This window comes from Amblyomma maculatum, chromosome 1 (assembly GCF_055883805.1).
Source record: "Amblyomma maculatum isolate TAMU_Amacu chromosome 1, ASM5588380v1, whole genome shotgun sequence".
NCBI classification, from domain to species: Eukaryota; Metazoa; Arthropoda; class Arachnida; order Ixodida; family Ixodidae; genus Amblyomma; species Amblyomma maculatum.
Genome location: NC_139344.1, coordinates 230,699,992 through 230,705,601, shown reverse-complemented (window position 1 = coordinate 230,705,601; position 5,610 = coordinate 230,699,992). Strand labels below are relative to the sequence as shown.

Here is a 5,610-nt window from a genome sequence, read left to right as displayed (position 1 = left end):
TCCTAAAGTCACGCTTTCAGAACGCCGATTTAACCCCGCAGTTTTGAGCTGATGGCGTCGAGACCAGAGGTGGGACCGAGCCGATTCGTGTACATGTATACTGTCGCAGTGACGCAATGTGCAGGAAAGACATTTCTCACGCTTTTTTTTTTCTTTTTTCGCTGCAGGCTCAAGTCCATCGTCTTGTCTGCGCAAGAACGTAGACTGTCGTTTCTTCAAAGAATTTGAAACTGGTCTCTGCTATCCGTGCTGGTAAGTCCAAAGCATTGTTCCCGTCCAGAAAGGGGCGTTTAAATTGACACGCGCACTTTTGTGGCACGTATTGCTGATCACTGACATCTGCCTCAATGTATACTTCTTGGGATTCTCGTCGGAGAATATTTATGTCGCGTGCCATGTGTGTCTCCTTGCGTGTTGCCATTTTCGCTCATGCCGTGCAATATGGTGCACGCCCAGACAGTGACTTATCAATTGAGTTTCATTGTGTTTGAGGGCGTGTGCGAGTAAATAGTGTTATTTAACTTGCTGATCACTTATGTTAAGAACTGATAATAAATATTGGACTCGATCAAATCACTTAACAAGTGAAAAATCTGGGTTAGCTGGTGATCAGATGTCTTCAGCATTGAAGCAAACCATGTGTCACCCCTTCTCTGCTTTAAGACTGACTTTCTTTTTGTAATCGGTACATAAAAAGACCAGCGCAAAAAAAAAATAATTACGGGGACAAAGGAACAAAAAATGACAGGACGGGCACTGAAATACGTTTTGTGTTCCTTTGTACCTGTTTTCTTTTTTTTTTCTATTTTTTTCGCTGGTCTTTTAGGGTGTAAGTATGAACCAACTGGCCCAAACAGCTATTTTGATTAAATGTGCTAATTTTTGTTAGCGAGGTAAGGAAAATTTTTATATCACTAATATTTTTCATTTGGGGATTTGCTATAGTTTCTACTCAGCTATTTCCATTCTGAACTTCTCAGCCTCCTGACCCATAGAAAGGAGGCTATGCCTGACCAATAACAACACATTCTTTTCCTTCTGTAGTTTCTGTTGTCAGACATTGTGTTATACTCATTACTACAATTCACTGGTACTGAGACATTCCCTCATTAGAGTTAATGTGTATTGTCATTGTGCTAGCAGTTTGTCATAAATCTGCTATTCTAGTTTATTTAAGCAGTTTTTTCGACTGTAAAGAGGTGGCAGATATTGTTACAGATATATCTAGGAACAGGAGTTGTAGCTTTTAAGCTCATTGTCAAAATATTTGAGTCATTGTTTTGGCATGTGTGGTGCCATTATTTTTTGTACTATAGTTATGTATGTACTAGTTACGAGTATCATGCTAATGTTATGAATGATACCTTTGCTGCAGCGTACCTGCCAGTAGGAGGAATACGGTGTAGAAGTGCTGTTACTCCTGCTTCTAAAGATCAACCTGCTTTCTTCAGCGCTGGACGACTACTTACGGCAAGATTTGTGTGGTATGTATTTTTCGACATAGCTGTGGCATTGTGGTCTGTTCATTGTTGCTTTATGTCTATCAAAGAGCATATTTTTCTATGCTGAGGAGCAATAGCCCTGGCATTACATTGATTTTGGAACCATTCAGTGCTATTGAGCAAGTTAGCAAGGGAGGAATTTTTTCAGTATGTAATCGATCTGAACATGTTGACTTCTTTTTATTGAGTGAGCTGTTAATGTATGCCTCTTTTCTTTTTTTCTTCAAAACCTAATATTTAAATTGTTTGCACTTGGTTCTCAGCAGTAAGGTTATGTTCTCTGATGGGTGTAATTTTCAACAACTCACATGCTCTTATGTTGCTAGGTATGTCCACAATAGAATGGAACTAAAAATGAAGTACTGCAGGTGATATGTAATGGACGGTATTTTAGCACTTTCAGCTTTATTGTTTCTTTTGTGTTCTTTATATTGTTTTGTGCCATTTGTACTCAGCGTATTTTCCTTGTGTTCCACCACTACCATTTAACAAATATATATATATTGTAGCATGCGTTGACGACAAAGAAGCGCAGAAGTGTGAGAGGAAGGAGTGTGCTAACCTCGAGCCTGAACTCTGACGCTGTTCGTAGAACCTTTGCCACGCTTTGGACCTCGGACGCAACTGTAAAGGTCGCCGTTTACGCGACATCTGGTGGAGCTGCCGGGTACGATTTTCATGAGCCGGACGCCCCCTACAAGCCCAGGACGCACCCCTAAGGTGGAGACCCCAGTACACCAGAGCAGCCGCCGACTGCAAGGTCTGCCTCCCGAGTGTGGTCCTCTCCCTGACCACAGACCAACAAGGAGCGTTTCTCTCAGCGCGATGAATCCCCCGGTATTGACAACTCCTGTCCTGCTCAACCACCAGCGGGATCCACCACATTTCCACGGCCTGCCACATGAGGATGCTGAAGACTGGCTGGAGCAGTTCGACCGGGTGGCTGCCTTCAACGCCTGGAACGCTGACTCGAAGCTTCGCCATGTCTACTTCGCACTGGAGGATTCTGCGCTTCTTTGTCGTCAACGCATGCTACAATATATATATATATATATATATATATATATATATATATATATATATATATATATATATATATATATATATATATATATATATATGCCCCCACCCCTTATGTCATGTCTATGGGCCTATAAAGGGAGAAAGGGAGAATGAATGAAATGAAATTTGCAGTACAATTAGAACTGGATTGTGCAGCACAGTGGACATGTATGTGGTAGAGGATAATGGTTGAATGGCTAATCAACCAAAATTGACTTAACTTTTGCATTTTAATTTTAGGGGACAGTATTATATACCAGAAATGAGGGTCCCCAATATTATAGGTGAGCCCAGTTCTTAAATTTTCTTAAAGAGCAATGTACTTCAGAATATTGAACAAGGAAAGGCATATTTGAAAACTATTGTCTTGCTTTCCCACATTGCATGTAAAAAATGCTGCTGCACTTGGTATTGTTGCCAGAATCATGTTAGCTTCTTCTGCATCATCAAAAACACAAAATATGTCTATATTATCTGAATAAGAAATGTCAGCAACACCCTTTTTTAGTTATGTAATGTGGAAAAACCAACTTACAAAGCTTTTAAAGGAATATTTTTGATGCTCATTATGTTAGACCACATAGATGATTAGGAGGGTTTTAGGCCTAGACTCACTCATTAATAGCCTTCAATTTTGCAGTTTTCATATTGCCTCTTATAAACAAAAAGAATAGATAATTAAGTCTAATCCTGAAGCTGTACCAGGTACCCAAAGTCCACATTGCTGCACAACCCACCGGCAGAGACTGCACGGGTGTCTCTTCATAGTTTATGATTTGCAATCTGTAAAGGTAAAGAACATAATCTTTGAGAAATTTGTTGTAAACACTTTTTATTAATCATTCTTGTATAATATTGGTCAGCATTTACAATTTCATTAGTTAGGCATCTAAAGAGATAAGCAGTTGACAGTTCTGGCAAATTGCAGTTTATGAGAAGTTTTATTCCTGCTGCATGTGCTGCGAGCATTACATGAAGCAGCAATACATAGAATCTCAAGCTTTGTGGTTTGTTCAAGGAATTATAGGGGTATTGAAGTGTATTGTTTTTTGCCTCCTGAGCAAGATAATGTAGTTTTGAAGTGAAACGGCAGTCTCGAGAAGTTTTTGGCATCGGCATAAGCTGATGTGTGGTGTGAAACTAGCAATGAACTTATGTAAAAGTTGCATTTTATTGCCATGCTTTACATAATTCTGCATCTGTGACATCACTGCAGTAATGCACATCTGCAGAAGGTGCTTTGGATGTGCCTTGCTATCATTGCTCTTTTAGCATGAAATGTTCCATCTTTCAGAAGTGGTATCCCGCATTTTATAAGGCATAGCCTCTGTGGTATATTCATGCCTTTTTCCAGGTATGTAAACTGCACTAAAGGCAGAAACAATAGAATGGCCTTAGACATACCCCTGCAGGAGCAAGCTCTGCAGGAACAAGCTTCATTCGTTATATTCATGAGAAATGACAACGAATGCAAGAACAAAAGAACCTCCCCCCATCCCTCCCCCCCCCCCCAAAAAAAAAAAGAAGAGATTTGCAGTTGTCACTTGTGATGGATGATCAGATGACTAAAGACAGTGTAGTCTCAGGAAAACATTAACACTATAGGCAACATAAGATAATGTCATGAAGGACCAGAGACAGTGTTTTCTAGGAGGGTGAGACCATAGTGACTAGAAACAAGACCACTGGTATGGTCAGGTGTGAAAGCAAACTATAATGTTTGGGTGTTGGAGTGGAAACCAGCAAACAACAAAGGTGAAAGTGAAGGTGATAAAACAAAGTGTAACATAAAAAGCTAATGATAAAAAAAAGGAGAACTGCACATATGAACGAGTAGAGGGAGGGGTTTTTTAAATCACATCTTTTGCCTTTATTAGGCTAGCTTCTATTTTATCAATATGTTTTCATTCATATTTCTTTAAATGACCCTCTGGGTAGTCCAACATCAGTGATGCCTATGGCTTGACCCTGCTCCTAACAAGAATATGTCTCATTTTATATTGTGTCTTATTGAGCATATTGTCAATTTTTTCTGAGATTGCAATGTGCTAGTTGTCTATGTGTGTGTTAGTGGCACAGGTAAAGCTCAGATTTGGAGAATTTTCATTGATCTATATATTGTGTGAGTTCACAATTCTCATTATATAAACACTTGGAAGCCTGTACTGGTGCACTATTTCCATCTGTCTTCCTTTTTACTTGCCCTTTGTGCAGTGTTTTTTTTTTATATGTGAATTAATTACTCCATAAGCATGTTTTGTGAGACTTTCTTCGTGAGTAACCGATTACAAGTTCTCTTTTCTATGCAGGTCAAATACGTGGTACATCCCTGCCCTGACTGTGCGGAGAAGATTATCCAGTCCCTTGCTGCAACTTCGGTGTATAATGAGGTGAAATAAACACCATGGTATGTTATCTTAACCGATTGTTCTGTAAATTCTTTTTGTTCACTCTGCAACATAACTTATGGCTTGACAACAACATGACACAGCCTACCTCACCTGAAACATTGCTCACTGTCACACTCCAGACGACACAAAGATATTGCAATGTTTCAACATAATCTTTCCTTCCAGAAAATCTTGAAATGTATTGGTTAGCTTTATTCCTGCTTCCAGTGACCAAGTTTACGATGCAGATTGGTAATAGTACTCTTGTGTGGATAACATATATATACCACAAGATGATGTTTAGATACCCTATGTAATATGGCATTACTTTAAACTGCTTGGAGGGCAACGTTATCCTTCTCCTGGTGGTATAAGCTTGCACCATAATGGTGCAAAACTTTGCGCTCTTTGTCGTAATATAAATTTATACTCTAAAATGGTAACTTTGCACCTGTACATACAGGATAAGTTTACGTTGTCAAGGTGCAAACTTGCACCTTTGATGCAAGGGTATGCTTATGCCATCGACAGACCAAAACATAGGCCTTTATGAAAGGTGCAACGTTATGCCTAGGTAGAATACAGTTACACTGCTTGTGAAGGTGCAAGTTTATGCTACCAGAAGCGTAATGTTACACTACATGCAATGGTATAAA

The 5,610-nt window shown here is 39.4% G+C and overlaps 1 long non-coding RNA gene across 1 annotated transcript; it reads left to right on the top strand.

Moving 5' to 3' along the window:
• The first annotated feature begins 206 nt into the window (after positions 1 to 206).
• Positions 207 to 4,985, top strand: LOC146205872 (uncharacterized). Its single transcript, XR_014703226.1, has 3 exons — positions 207 to 252; positions 1,376 to 1,484; positions 4,874 to 4,985. It is a non-coding gene; the product is annotated as an uncharacterized LOC146205872 (long non-coding RNA).
• The last annotated feature ends 625 nt before the right edge of the window (positions 4,986 to 5,610 follow it).